The sequence below is a fragment of the Muntiacus reevesi genome, chromosome 11, assembly GCF_963930625.1.
Source record: "Muntiacus reevesi chromosome 11, mMunRee1.1, whole genome shotgun sequence".
In the NCBI taxonomy this organism is placed as follows: Eukaryota; Metazoa; Chordata; class Mammalia; order Artiodactyla; family Cervidae; genus Muntiacus; species Muntiacus reevesi.
Window position 1 is genome coordinate 17381813 of NC_089259.1, and position 16042 is coordinate 17397854.

General features: G+C 40.0%; 1 protein-coding gene across 1 annotated transcript in view; it reads left to right on the forward strand.

Moving 5' to 3' along the window:
- The first annotated feature begins 14664 nt into the window (after window positions 1–14664).
- Window positions 14665–16042, forward strand: part of FNDC3A (fibronectin type III domain containing 3A) — a 111009-nt gene continuing 109631 nt past the window's right edge. Inside the window, exon 1 of the mRNA XM_065902426.1 lies at window positions 14665–15435. The gene's annotated coding sequence lies outside the window, so the exon portion shown is untranslated. The remainder of the gene's footprint in view (window positions 15436–16042) is intronic.

The following is a 16042-nucleotide window of genomic DNA, read 5'->3' on the forward strand; positions in this document are numbered from 1 at the left end:
AGAGTCGGCCACAACTGAAGCAACTTGGCATGCACACAAGGTCTGCCAAAATTGGAACTATGCTCAGCGGGAGGATAGAAATAGAAATAAATAAATAAATCCACTCAAGAACAGAAAATCCACTCTGCAGTTTCCAAGCTGGCAGAGAAAATTATGGGGCATATGGAAGAGTTTGTTTAACCCATTAGAGAGCAGAAAAGGAGAAAGCAAAGAAAAATACAATTTAAAAAATACAACTAGTGTGTAGAAATATGTCTGAATAGAGTAATCATGATAAATATACCTATACATTCACCTATAAAATTCATTCATATAAATATACATTCACCTAAAAAATGATAATCAGAATGTATAAAAATACAGCCTCTGGATGTTTATACAAGACACAAGTAAAATAAGTGTACAGAAAAAAAAATAAAGGGACAGAAAAAAGATATATGCTAAATCAGACAAATAGAAAAACATTTAATAGCAAAAGTAAAATGAGCCAAAACAGAATTTAAGGCAAAGACATTAATAAGATAAAAAGAGACATTGAATAATAAGAATCATCTACCAAAAAAAATATAACAACCTTCAACATGTAGTGTGAAAGTGTTAGTCACTTCAGTCGTGTCCAACTCTTTTCGACCCCCTGAACTGTAGCCCACCAGCCTATTCTGTCCATGAAATTCTCTAGGCAAGAATACTAGAGTGGATTGCCATGCCTTCCTCCAAGGGATCTTCCTGACCCAGGGATAAAAGCTGTGTCTCCTGCATTGCAGGAGGATTCCTTACCATCTGAGCCATCAGGGATGACAATGTGTACTTAAAAACATAGCTCCAAAATTTATAAAGCAACATTTACTAAATTACTAGGAGACATGAAAGTACTGATAATCTTAGTGGGAGATTTTAAATGGAGAGCTCAAACTTAAAATGACTAATAAGAATTTTCAAGAGTTGAATAACAAAACTAAAAGGCTTAAGTCAAAAGATGTGAATAGATCTTTGCATCAGATAGAAAATATACATTCTTTTCAAGTGCATATTTTTTTTTTAAATGACTACATATACATCACCAAAGAGCTTTCAACCACTTCAATGAATCAGCTATTATATAAAATATGTTCTCTGCCCAGGATAAAAAAATATTAGAATTCAAGAATAAAATGTGAATTTAAAATGCTTGGGAAGAACAAAAAGTACTCATAAATACCTCTATGGATTATAGATAAAATCATTAAAAAAGTAAAACATTTGTAGAGCTGAATGGCAATGAATGAACTACACAAAAAGGCCCTCAGGAAGTACTTGTTGAAAGAGTAAACTAATATCCAGAATTTTTGACTCCCAGGTTGGTGGCTTTCAACTGTTATTATGAAAAATACAAAATGAAGAATTTTGAAAACAATAGACAAAAATAAAGAACCAGGTAAACTCTAAATTAAAAAGATAACAATTTTCAAACTGTCAGACTGGGTTCAAAAGATACTTCAGTTCAGTTCAGTTCAGTTCAGTTGCTCAGTCGTGTCTGACTCTTTGCGACCCCATGAATTGCAGCACGCCAGGCCTCCCTGTCCATCACCAACTCCCGGAGTTTACTCAAACTCATGTCCATTGAGTCAGTGATGCCATCCAGCCATCTCTCTTCTGTCGTCCCCTTCTCCTCCTGCCCCCAATCCCTCCCAGCATCAGGGTCTTTTCCAATGAGTCAACTCTTTGCATGAGGTGGCCAAAGTATTGGAGTTTCAGCTTTAGCATCAGTCCTTCCAATGGACACCCAGGACTGATCTCCTTTAGGATGGACTGGTTGGATCTCCTTGCAGTCCAAGGGGCTCTCATGAGTCTTCTCCAACACCACAGTTCAAAAGCATCAATTCTTTGGTGCTCAGCTTTCTTCACAGTCCAACTCTCACATCCATACATGACTACTGGAAAAACCACAGCCTTGACTAGATGGACCTTTGCTGGCAAAGTAATGTCTCTGCTTTTTAATATGCTATCTAGGTTGGTCATAACTTTCCTTCCAAGGAACAAGTGTCTTTTAATTTCATGGCTGCAGTCACCATCTGCAGTGATTTTGGAGCCCAAAAAAATAAAGTCTGACACTGTTTTCACTGTTTCCCCATCTATTTGCCATGAAGTGATGGGACCAGATGCCATGTTTTCTGAATGTTGAGCTTTAAGCCAACTTTTTCACTCTCCTCTTTCACTTTCATCAAGAGATACTTAGGGTATCTAATAAAACAAAAATGTTTTAAAGATCTCACTATAAAGGGTATTATGCCTACCACCTACATGATAAATAGACCAGGAAGAAATCTGGTTTATAAAAGAAGCAAACAAAAATTCCAGGGGTAAACAAACAAGCCACCATTAAGAATGAGCTACCTAACTGATAGAAAACCAGAACTTCATACCATATACTGTCCCAAACCTATCAGCTATGAATTTAGAAAGCTTAAGTAGGTCTTCAGTTGAGAGAGTAGCATTGATATATATACACAACCATGTATAAAAGAGATAGCTAGTGGAAACAGCTGTATAACACAGGAGCTCAGCCATGTGCTCTGTGACAACCTATGGGTGGGATGGGGGCGCTCAAGAGGAAAGCGATATGGGTATACATGTGGCTGACTCATGTAGTTTGGCCGAAACCAATATAACATTGTAAAGCAATTATCCTCCAATTAAAAATAAATTCAAGTAAATAAATGTCTTCAATAAAGTACAAGTTGAAAGAAAAGAGAACTATCTCTTATGTTGCTGTATCTATTTCAATTCTTTCTAAAGAGGAAAAAAGAAATTACTTGAAAAAGTAAAATTAACTGGAAATCCAGGCAAATGTTTTATATCCTTTTCCTGAACAACAAATATTTCATTCCCTGGAAAAGCAAAAAATTTAACACCAGGTTTCATTTATAGGTGTTTGCCTACATCTTTTGGTGTAGTGTTCAATGGAAAATTACTGCAATAATCCCTACAGTTCTAGTCTAGAAAATTTTCACCTACAGGCTACAAAGATCATCATTAAGAATAGTTTAAGCAGGCTTTTTAAGATTAATGGATGCAATCCTTTTCTTTGAGTTACCTTTGCATCATAGAGAAAAGCTATGCAAAAAGATAACAAATACTGTCTTCATGAGATAAATAATCAGGGTTTTTTTAATTCATCATTTTACTCTTTCTACTTATAGACAAAATGCTCGCTTCCTTATAATCAGGCCATTAATGGAAAAAAGTCATTGGGTTTGCCTTTCCTTCACACTAGGTGGGTTGCATTTTTAAATCCCCTTTTCCCAAATAAGGTATTGGATTTGAAAGAAAGATACTAATTTGAAATCCTCTGAGATTCAGTAGAGTTTAAACCGTGTTATAATAGACAATCTACATTCAAAGCACAGGCAGTCCCTAAGTTGCAAATAGGTTATATTCCAAAAGTTAATTTGAAAGTCTGCTGTTTAGAACTTGTAAAGGCATTTTGCCATGGAAACAAAGTTATAAATGACAGTTGAATTTCCAGACTAGCCCACAAAAGTCTATCTAACCCATAATGTGTCTGAATCCAATTGCTTCAAGGAGAGGTTTGTAACAGAACATAATAGTCCACTGACAGGTTGATGGGTGGCCCACTTTATTGGTGTCTCTCAATTTAGGGTTGCTGACTTGTCATTTTAATATCTCTTCATTTTATCCCTGAAAAATGTATTAGTCAAGTAATAATACCTTTCTACAAAAAGTACTTAACATTTTTCATAGCCATGTAGATTATTTTAGGACTTTGATTTATCTTATAACAAAGGATAAACAAGTACTCTTCTTTTTCCTTTGTGATAAAAACCGGTTTCTTTCTCTAAAAGTTTTTCTTTTTTTTTTTTTTTTGCTTGATGTTTGCTTTTTGCTAACCCTGAAATCTATGCAAAGTTAAAATTCCTTTTCTAATCACTTGTTTTGATGGTTAATCCATAAAGGTTTTCTTCTTGTCTTTATTTGTTGATTCTTTAAAAAGCCTTTGGTAACAACAGCAGCTTGACAAAAAACAGTGATGAAGTTCATTAATCAACAATACCAAACAGCTTTTCACTTCTGCCATTTCACTTCTCTGATCCCTGATTTAAAATATGTGGTTTCTAAATTCCTCATGTGCCACCCAAGGTCCTTCTTAATCTGGCCCCAACCTACTTTTTCTGTCCTATGTGATGGCTTTCATCACAAACTTTTGCACAAGTTTTATTTCTTATCCCCAGGAATATTTGGCATTTTCCCAATCTCATGCCTTTGTTAGCTATCGTTCCCATTAAAGTGCTCTCCTCTGACCATTCTATTTGAAGCTTATTCTTCAAGATTCACCTCAAGTATCACCCCTTCTGAACTAACATGGAATAATGGAAAGGATGCATACACAGACCTAGGTATGAATATCAGCTTTGTTACCATCTTAACTGTATGTAAGCATATATTTAACCTCTCAGAACCAGTATTTCTCACCTGTAGAATGAGAACAAATAGTACTTTGATCACACTGTTGAAGATTAAATCCAAAAAATTTAATTGAAAAAGCATGGGACTTCCCCAGTGGTCTAGAGGCTAGGATTCCTTGTTCCCAGTGCAGGGGACCTGGGTTTGATCCCTGGTCAGGGAACTAAGATCCCACAAGCTGCAACTAAGAGTTCACATGCTACAACAAACATTGAAGAGCTCACATGCCACAACTAAGACCTGGCACAGCCACACAAATAAATAAAATTATTTTTTAAAAAAGAAAGAAAAGCCATGATGTCTGTGTTTGATCAACCTATAGCAACTGATTGGTTGCTTTTTTGAATTCCTGCAGGATATTTTATCAGAGTAGTTTATTTCAAAGATTATTTTTCTGAATGTTTCTTTTTTTTTGCATGAGTAAATATTGTCTCCTTGACCAGATATTTTAAATCTACCAATCGGAGTCCAGGCAGGAAATCAGAAACCATGTGAGGTATTTCAGATGGAGGAATTTAATTCAAGGAATTAGTCACATGGATACTGTAAAACTGAAAGGCTAACAAGAATGGTAAAGAATCTACCTGCAATACAGGAGGCCCAGGTTCAATCACTGGTTCAGGAAGATCCCATGGAGAAGGAAACAGCAACCCATTCCAGTATTCTTGCCTGGGAAATTCCATGGGCAGAGGAGCCTGGTGGGTTATAGTCCATGGGGTTGCAAGAATCGGACATGACTTAGTGACTAAACCACAGTCACATGGGTATTGAAAAACTGAAAGGGCAACAGGAATGCTAAAAGTATTAATAGCTAGCAACTGCTAGGTTGGGCTGGGGCAGGGCAGAGAACTAAATGAAAAAACTTCTTGCTTATAGGAAGAGTCCTCATATTGTTAATACCTGGGTCTATGAGGAAAGTACATCAAGGCTGTATATTGTCAACCTGCTTATTTAACTTATATGCAGAATACATCACGCAAAATGCCAGGCTGGATGAAGCACAAGCTGGAATCAAGATTGCCATGAGCAATGTTAATAACCTCAGATACACAGATGACACCACCCTTATGGCAGAAAGTAAAGAAGAACTAAAGAGCCTCTTGATGAAGGTGAAAGAGGAGAGTGGAAAAGTTGACTTAAAACTCAACATTAAAAAAACTAAGATCATGGCATCCAGTCTCTTCACTTCTTGGCAAATAGACAAGGAAACAATGGAAATAGTGATAGATTTTATTTGGGGGGGCTCCAAAATCACTGCAGATGGTGACTGCAGCCATGAAATTAAAAGATGCTTGCTCCTTGGAAGAAAAGCTATGACCAATCTAGACAGCATATTAAAAGGCAGAGACATTACTTTGCCAACAAAGATCAGCTTAGTCAAAGCTATGGTTTTTCCAGTAGCCATGTATGGATGTGAGAGTTGACTATAAAGAAAGCTGAGCACCAAAGAATTGATGCTTTTGAACTGTGGTGTTGGAGAAGACTCTTGAGAGTCTCTTGGACTGCAGGGAGATCCAACCAGTCCATCCTAAAGGAAATCAGTCCTGGGTGTTCATTGGATGGACTGATGCTGAAGCTGAAGCTCCAATACTTTGGCCACCCGATTGGAAGGACTGACTCATTGGGGAAGACCCTGATGCTGGGAAAGACAGAAGGCAGGAGGAGAAGGGGATAATAGAGGATGAGATGGTTGGATGGCATCACTGACTCAATGGACATGAGTTTGCGAAAGCTCCAGGAGTCTGTGATGGACAGGGAAGCATGGTGTGCTGCAGCCCATGGGTCACAAAGAGTCGGACACAACTGAATGACTGAACTGAACTGATGAGGGAGGTGTTGTATGGCTAGTGTTTATACTAATAAGGAAGCAGAAGTTGCCTAGTCCTAGCAGCACTGGAGGGGTGTGGAATCACTGGTGCTAAATATGCCCAAAGATATTGAAATTATTTTGTAGCTGTTATATTTTGACAGGAATTGCAAATAGAAAGCAAGTCCTGTCTCCCCTTTAACACCCTTCCAATATCTCTTTAATTATCAGAGCCTCCACTGGGTGACCCTCAGATGAAAGTAACTGGTAAGGCAGTCTGGGAAATGTAGTTTCCAGACCCAGACCCAGCATCCCAGAGCAGAATATGAAAGGGTGGGAATGGAGCTGAGAGCACAACATAAATAATCAGCACAAAAAGTAAATTTGTTAAGGGCAAGGCATTTGTTCTTTGTACAGAACCTTTAACATAAAAGGTATTCTATAAATATTTCTTGATTGATTCTCTCCTTTGCAATGGAGAGCTTCCCAGATGGCTCAGTGGGGAAAGAATCCGCCTGCAGGAGACCCTGCTTCGATTCCTGGGTCAGGAAGATGCTCTGGAGAAGGGATAGACTACCTACTCCAGTATTCTGGTCTGGAGAATTCCATGGACTATACAGTCCATGGAGTTGCAAAGAGTCGGACATGATTTTCACTTCACTTTTTTGCAATGGACTTCCCTCTGAAGCAGATTTGGATTATCAGTTTAAATTCTTAGGAGGAAGTAGTTGTTCTTTTTCAATGTTGAGTAAGATGCCTAGTCTAATATCCATGTTTAATGAAAGTGAAGTGTTAGTCGCTCAGGCATGTCTGACTTTTTGTGACTCCATGGACTGTAGCCCACCAGGCTCCTCTGTCTGTGGGATTCTCCAGGCAAGAATACTGGAATGGGTTGCCATTTCCCTTCTCCAGGGGATCTTCCTGACTCAAGGATCGAACCCGGGTCTTCTGCATTGTAGGCAGATTTTTTTACAGTCTGAGCCACCAGGGAAGTCCAATGTTCAATAGAAGCTGTTATTAAGAATATTAATATAGTAAATCATCTCTTTAGCATCCAAGACCTTCTTCAGAAGTTGTTTTTGTAGCTGGGGTGACAGTTTGAGCTAAATTGTTTTTTGGTCTAGGATTTGAGCATGTTTGGGCACATTAGCAAAGCAGTAGAGCAGTCTATTTACAGAGGAAGGGAAAAAACAACTCACCCTAAGTGAAGAGAAGTACAAAAAGTTCACTTTAAGGTCAATTGCCCAGTGTTAGAGGAAAAGGCTTAGTGGAACGTGTTGTCTATTCCATGAACTCATGCCTAAGTCCTAGAGCTACAAATAAATTATATAATTATATGTTTTGCAACAATGTACATGGGAGTTTGGGAGCTAAAGACAAGAGCAAGGGGAAATAGTGCCAATGGCAAACTGTATCTTGCTACAGACATAAGCACCCTTCAAGTTAGGGGTTGGCAGCTTTGGCACAGACAGAACTGCAGCGGGGGAGTTTTGCTGGCTTTGGAACTAACAGGAGAAAATACCTCAGTACACCAGGGGAGGGAAGGAGGAAGTCGGTGAACGCCATGGAGTTTCTCAGAGGACTAATTTCTTGGACTGTACCCGTGCAAATCCCTGGGGACTGTTAGAATCCTGCGGAAGAAACTTGCATGTGGATGGGAGAAGAGAGTGAGACTACTCTGTGAGTTCTACCGAGACTCTGTTTTTAATTTTAGTTTGCTGCAACTTGGGAAAATGAGCTGCATCTGAATTTCTAATGTTTTAAGTCAGTAGTTTCTCTAATTTGAATTTAAATATGTAGTTGGTGAAGTCATTTTTCATTATTTTTAAAGTGAATCTCTTCATTTTAGTTTATTTTAATAATGGTAATTACTTCTAGTAATTCATTTTAGTTTTTGTCTTTTCAATAGAATGGTACTGGATTTATATCTTAGATGTACACTGTAAAGAGAAAACAAGATCAAAGGTCAAATGTGTCTTGATTTTTAAAAACTTTATACATTAAAGTTTGAAATTAAATTAGTATTTTATTTACCTCATTAAAAGTATTCAATTTATAAACAATTTCCCTATTTTTTCCTATTACTATACCTCATTGTCCTTATTTAAAGGATGCCTGTTTCACTTGTATATGTAAAAATTAACGATAACTTATTGTATAAAGATATTTGCTCTACTTACCACTAATAGTTGATTTGCCAGTTAGTTTGAAAACTCAACTCCGTCTAAATATTTACTTCTGAAATTTGTGGAAGAACTTTGGTGACAATTGCATTTAGATTATCTGAATTTTCATTTCCTAATTTCTTTAAATTTTATTTTTATTTTTTCCAGATTAACATCCCATTGTTATCTTGATAAAGTGTGCTCTGGTTTTGAAATTTGATATTTTGAGAAACAAAAGATAGGTAGTTTGGAGATAGTTTTTTTTGAATCCTAAGTCATCTTTGGCCTTATTATCCTTATAGATGGCTATCTCCTTCTTCTGTCTTTAAAACTGATTCATATGTCATCTGGTTATGCTGGATAATGATTGTGATGTGTTCAACTCCAGGGCTGCTATCACTGCCTCCTAAAGCTGTACAAAACATCAAAGACCTGTTGACAGTCTAAAAGACAGATATAAAAACCTTATTTTCTCAACCTAGAGAAAATCCTTATACTCTGGCTATTATTGTATGGCCCCTTCAAATCAGGAACCTATTTAATAAGTCCTGGCCAGTAACCAGATAAGACTTTTCCCTCTTTGGAAGTAAGACTGTCTCCTGTAGCATTGCTTTGAAACCGTATCACTAACAGTAACAAATTTGGGCTATTAGGATATCATTTTGTGATTAAGGAATTAGGAATTAGTCTTTCCTAATTGTTTTCTCTATAAAGAAACAACATGAAAGACTTGAACCATAGATGATCAGTTTTCTTGAACAACTAAGTCAATCCGAGTTTAACTCCATGTCACAGAGAGAAAAACCATTCTCATTTGTGAAAGCTGACTGCTGTTTGAGCTGTTCTAAGATGTTCAAAGTATGGCCCGTGGACTGCCTTTTTCAGAAACTCTTGGAATGCTTCTAAAATACAGATTCATGAATCCAACTCTGTGTCTGGAGGACACATGGTAGAACCACTATATCTTAAGTAAGCATTCCAGGTGATTTTCATTCATGCCAAATTTTAAGAACTACTTCTGTAAAACCAAGTTAACTCTTTATCAAAAATCACTGAATGGATCTTTTTGATTTTTAAAAAAGAAAATAAGGCTTCCAAAGCTATTTGGGCTACAAATGAGGACAGAAAACAAAAAGCAAAATTTCTGAGTAATAAATGAACAAGAATTTGGGAATTGTCCCAAGACAGATTTGGGGGGTGGGTCCCAGAAATTTAAAAAATCGTGGGGAAGGTTCTTAGCAGAGTGAGGATCCAAGGCAACAGAGTGGCAGAGTGGAATCTGAGGAGAATGAAGGTCTATGAGAAATTTCCTGTGATGAGAATGGCCAGCATTCAATGTCAAGTTGCTTTCTACTTTATTCCGTGTTTCCTTTGCTTTTAGGGAAGCAGCTATTTCATCCACACAGGAAAGAATGGGTGGGAAAGTGCAGTGAAGCATGGAAATTGCAATAGGATCAATTTGAAGCAAAATTTGACTCTGACCAACTCCTGTCTTTGGAAATACTGAGGAAGGTTCTGAACTTTCCTACCCTCATCAGGTCACAATTATCCAGGACATCCTAATCATATAGTTAGTAATATTACTTATTTATTGAGCACCGGGCATATATCAGGCATTTTCATGCATCATTCCACTTAATCTTGCAAAGTAGATGTTTTATCTTTAGATCACAGGTGAGTAACTGAGGCTCTGGAGGAGAACATGCCCAAGATCAATCAATCAGTCAGAAATAGAGCTGAGATTTGAACCCAGATTTACCTGATTTCAAAACCTTTCTCATGCTTCCCACATAGCGCCAGTGGTAAAAGTACCCACCTGCCAATGCAAGAGACATAAGAGGCTTGGGTTTGATCCCTGGATCGAGAAGATCCCCTGGAGGAGAGCATGGCAACCCACTCCAGTATTCTTGCTTGGAGAATCCCCCATGGACAGAGGAGCCTGGTGGGCTACTGTCCATAGGGTCACAAAGAGTCGAACACAACTGAAGTGACTTAGCACACTTACACACAAGCCTTTATCTCCTCCCCCACATTACATCACACTCCTCAGAGACAAATGAAAAACTTCAGGTTGCTTTAACTGGGGTACCTCCAGATCAACTGCTTTCACCTCCCTTTCCCCTTCCTGACTTGCAAAGTTCCCTAACCAAAAAGAGGAGCAAATGACAATTAGTGTTCTCTCTGGCTCTGTTCTGAATTATGACTCCCAGGGTTGCTCAGTTTGACCAGCAAAATGCTCCCACCTCAATCTCTTGTCCCAGCTCTCTTCCTCACAAGACTTTCCCCCCAAATTTCCCAAAAGACAAATCTCCACCTGCTGTTTGACCTTTTCATCTCTTTCTTTCACTTCAACACATTGTATCTTGTTAAGAGCTGTGAAGGATCTGAGATTTTATGCTCCTTGTAAGCTAATAACTTAGCCTGCTACAGTTTCTTGGATGCTAGCAGAAGATCTGACTCTTCTGGGTCAAAGGACTGTATTACACATGGCATGGGCTTCCCTTGTGGTTCAGCTGGTAAAGAATCAGCCTGTAATGCAGGAGACTTGGGTTCAATCCCCTGGTTGGGAACATCCCCTGGAGAAGGGAAAGGCTACCCACTCCAGTATTCTGGCCTAGAGAATTCCATGGACTGTACAGTCCATGGGTTGCAAAGAGTCGGACACAACTGAGTGACTTTCGTTTTCACTTTTTCACAGCAAGGAGTACCAGGTTCCTATTCATAGCAGTTCCCTTGCCTCCCGGGTCTCAGCCAGGGAAACGTGGATGATGCTTTGGATAAGTTAAAGATAACCCAGGTGATGCTGCACATGCAGTGGGTTTGCATCAGAGCTGAGGAACCTCAAGCTTAAGAAGCCTACATCTTTTACAATGAGCTACAGGTAACTTATATACGGAGTACTTCATGTGAATTGCCGGGCTGGATGAAGCACAAGCTGGAATCAAGATTGCCATGAGAAATACCAATAACCTCAGATACACAGATGACACCACCCTTATGGCAGAAAGTAAAGAAAAACTAAAGAGCCCCTTGATGAAAGTGAAAGAGGAGAGTGCAAAAGTTGGCTTTTCACTTAAAACTCAACATTCAAAAAATGAATATCATGGCATCTGGTCCCATCACTTCATGGCAAATAGATGGGGGGAAATGGCAACAGTGAGAGACTTAATTTTGGAGGACTCCAAAATCACTGCAGATGGTGACTGCATCCATGAAATTAAAAGATGCTTGCTCCTTGGAAGGAACGTTATAACCAACCTAGACAGCATATCAAAAAGCAAAGACATCACTTTGCTGACAAAGGTCCATCTAGTCAAAGCTATGGTTTTTCCAGTAGTCATATATGTATGTGAGAGTTGGACAATAAAGAAAACTGAGCGCCAAAGAATTGATGCTTTTGAACTGTGGTGTTGGAGAAGACTCTTGAGAGTTCCTTGGACTAAGGAGATCAAATGAGTCAATCATAAAGGAAATCAGTCCTGAATACTCATTGGAAGGACTGATGCTGAAGCTGAAGCTCCAATACTTTGACCACCTAATGTGAAGAACTAACTCACTGGAAAAGACCCTGCTGCTGGGAAAGATTGAAGGCGGGAGGAGAAGGGGACAACAGAGGATGAGATGGTTGGATAGTATCACTGACTCAATGGACATGAATTTGAACAAGCTCTGGGAGTTGGTGATGGACAGGGAGGCCTGTCATGCTGCAGTCCATGGGATTGCAAAGAGTCACACATGACTGAGCGACTGAACTGAACAGGTAAACCCACTCAACCTTCACTACAGAAGGAGAAGTTATCATACTGGATGGTAAACAAGGTGTGCCTCCTGCTCCAGTGAGAAACACTATCTCAACCTTCTAAGTCTGATATACAAACATCTGAAAGAGATAGTCTAGAGCAAAACTGCTGGTGTCTCTGCTTACTAGATGTACTGAAATATGACAATCCGGGAAGAATTGTCTGCCAATGTATACCATATCTCTTTCTACTAATCATACAGAAGTTTCCTCTCTCAGATCTCCTAATTGCATGACTCAACAACTTTCCAGAATGCCAAAAGGAACCTCAGAGGACAACATTCATTTAAGAAATATTTATTGGGCAGTTATTAAATGCCAGGCACTATGTAAGCAAAAATAGGTTCAGTTCTTCTCCTCTTGAAGGGAACAATAGACACATACGCAGTATGTACACATACCAAATGCTACATGTGTGTGCTCAGTCATGTCTGACTCTTTGCAATCCATGGACTGTAACCTGTCAGGCTCGTCTGTCCATGAAATTTTCCCAGCAAGAATACTGCAGTGGGTTGCCATTTCCTTCTCCAACCAAATGCTACAAACTGAGGTAAGTCATAGAGGAAAAGGTACATTAGTTGTAGAAGGGCTTCATCAACAAGGGGCCTTGAACTTGTCTGGGAAGTTAGAAATGTTTTTTTCTTACTCAAGTTAAAAGAGAGAAGAGGGTCACGTGCAGAGAGCCTGTCTGTTGGGACTGCAGCATGTTTGAGAATATAAAAGGTGGTGGGGAAGTCTTCCACACAGGAAACCAGAGGAGAGTGGTGTCAGATCAGACTAGAAAAGGCAAGACCTCACATGCTCTGTTAGGCCACCTTAAGAATGCTAGTCTTATCTTAGAGCAGCTGTTTAAGGGTTTTATGTGAGAAGAATAGTCTAACTTGCTTTTAGAAAAACTGTTTTAGCTGCAAAGTGGAGAATTGATGGAAGGGCTCAGATCATATACAGTGAGACCAGATTAGATTGGTGACAACAGGAAAGATGTAGGTCAATATGAGAGATTTTGGAGAGAAAATTGCCAGAACTTGGTGTTGCAATGAATCTACGTGAGATGTCAGGGGGTGACTACTGCCTGTTTGATTTGAACAACTGGATAGATGAGGATAGGGCTTCCCTGATAGCTCAGATGATAAACAATCTGCCCGCAATGCGGGATATCTGGGTTCAATCCCTGAGTTGAGAAGATCCCTTGGAGAACAGAATGGCTACCCATTCCAGTATTCTTGCCTGGAGAATCCCATGGACAGAGGAGCCTGGCAGGCTACAGACCATGGTGTCATAGAGTCCGACACAACAGAGCAACTAAAATGTGCACACACACACACATAGATGAGGAGAAAGGAAAACAAGAAGAGTTTATCAACTAAGTTGGTCTAAACTTTGTAACTTTGAGACTTTAAGTGAATAAGTTAATGAAGCAGTTGATTTGGAATTTAGGATAAGGGTCAGGGATATAGACACATACCTGGTAATCATCAACTTTTGATGATAACTAAAGTAACTGGGGTGGGTGATGATGTTCAGACCAAGGGATTATAATGAAAACAGAAAAGAACCCAGACTAAATTGTAAGGTACTCCTGTATTTAACAGTTAGGGAGAGGAGAAGGAATCTGTGAGGGAATTAGAGAAACGATAGCCCGAAAGGTAGCGGGAAAAGCCAAGAGAATATAGTGCCAAAGGAAGAACTATTCAAAGAAATAAGTGATCCAAGTGTTGGGTATTACTCAGAGCTCAAGAAAGATGAGGATTTTAAATAACTTTTATTGGTAAGCAAAATGAAGCACTGAGAAATGACTTGTTAAAAATCAGTGTAAATGCATGTCCCTCTCTGGATTCCCAAAGGATTCATACTGGTGGCCATGCTAGGGTTATTTATGTGTGTGATTCATTCTCTCCACAGAACATAAATTCCCCAGTCCTCACGTGACTCAACCTTACAGCATCACATACTGTTGACTAATCTATGTCTACTTCGATGGTATTCTGAATTATGTCTTAGTCCCCTCCAAAATAGCTGTTCTTTCTTGTTGTGCCTATACATGTAGGTATGCCCCAATATAATTTTTAACAATATAGCTTTTTTAAATGACATTTTCCCCCCACCCCAATGCCAAAGGAATTAAATCTTGAGGGATAGATTACAAGATTCTGTCTTTTTAAAAAGCTCCTGAATAGGAAGCTTTGGAAATTACTTAGAGTTGGGTTTGGAAACCACTAGCGTAGTCTCAGACCAAACAGAGCTAGGGAAGCAATATGGAGAAGCCACCCAACTCGCCCACCCTCTGATAAATCCTCCTATTTTAAAACATACAGTTATGCTTCAGTTATTCAGAGATCAGCTTTCCAGCAATTGTCTGGAAGAGAGCCAAATCTGGAAGTTAAGAAAAGGAAACACCTCTCTCTCTCTCTCACTCTCTCTCGCAGGAAAAGAACTTTTGAGAGTGAACAACAATGAAAATATCTCAAGATACCACTTGATATAGAGTTATTGTCCTATTTATTGATGGGAAGAAGAGGAAGAAAACTAATCTCTTATTGGCTGATTGTGGATATAAACACCTCATCAATCATTACCTGGAGCCATAGAGATAAAGCACACAAGAAAGGAGAAAAGAGTAAAAAATAAACAGTAAGGCAGAAAGGATGAGAAGAAGGATCCGAGTGGTTCAAGAGGCAGATGAGAAGAGAAGCAGTAACAGATATTAGAAAAGGTGGTGAGAACATTCCAAAGAGAAAAAAAAGAGATCACCTAAGTAGAGACCCTACATACCTCAGCAATCCTTTGGGATTTTAGGTTATGGCCAAGCTATGGCATCTGATGGCCAGTCATCAACAAAGGATTTCATTAACCATTGTATTCCTTAAGAAGGTAGGGAATAAATACATTTTCAAAGGATTCCTGTTAAAAGGTGGAGAAAAAAAGCACTGCTATTTTTGAAAGGCAGCACAATTATTAACCGAAATAAAGCCAGACAAAGAAGCTTGGTTACATCGCCATTGTTTCTGAAGGGAGAGTTCCTCGGTTAGACTAGATTACCCGTCCCAAGGACTACCCCCATCCCAAGTCTTCTAGTAGAACCCGCAAAAGGAAGCAGCCCAGGGCAGCCCTCAGGCATTATTGCAGCGCCCCCAGTCGCCGGAGGTTCAGGGAAATCTCGGCTGCGTTCCCTTCCAGGTCTTCGGGCTGTTACACAAATTAAGGTAATGGGATTCCACGCGATTTGACAGGGGAAGAGGCTAAAAAACTAACCCCCACATTTTCAACTGCAGTAAATAAGTATTTTTGCTTGCTGAGGAGATCCCGGGCACTAAAGCGTTTGGAATTGAAAACATCCAAGCCCCCTTCGGTTGGCTTCCTATTCCTTGGGGGAGTGTCTTTAAAAGCACCTGCCGGCATTAAGTTTCGTGCTTTCGGAAAGAGGCAGACTCGGTGCGCCTCACAGGGAGTCTTTTAGAGTTTGGACTGAGAATTGTGTGAGTGGTCCCAGGAACGTCCATTATTAACTCATTTCCCTAGTGTCGCCAGCAGCCTGGCCGCCACGGCGGCTACGACGACTCGGGCGCAGGCGGGCCTCGGAAGAAAGCCCGGAGCCCGGGAGGGCGGTGGGCGTCCCAGGTTGCGGCGAGGTGGGGTTACTCGGCCGCCCGGCGCTCCGGGGAAAGACCCGCGGGGCGGCGGGCGCGGGCGCGGGGCGGAGACGCGGGGTCCGGACCGGCCGGGGGCGCCGTCGGCGGGGCTCGCGCAGCCGCACTCGGCGAGCCGACTCCGGGCTCCTCCTCCCGGCTCCGTAGTAAGCATGGCGGCGGC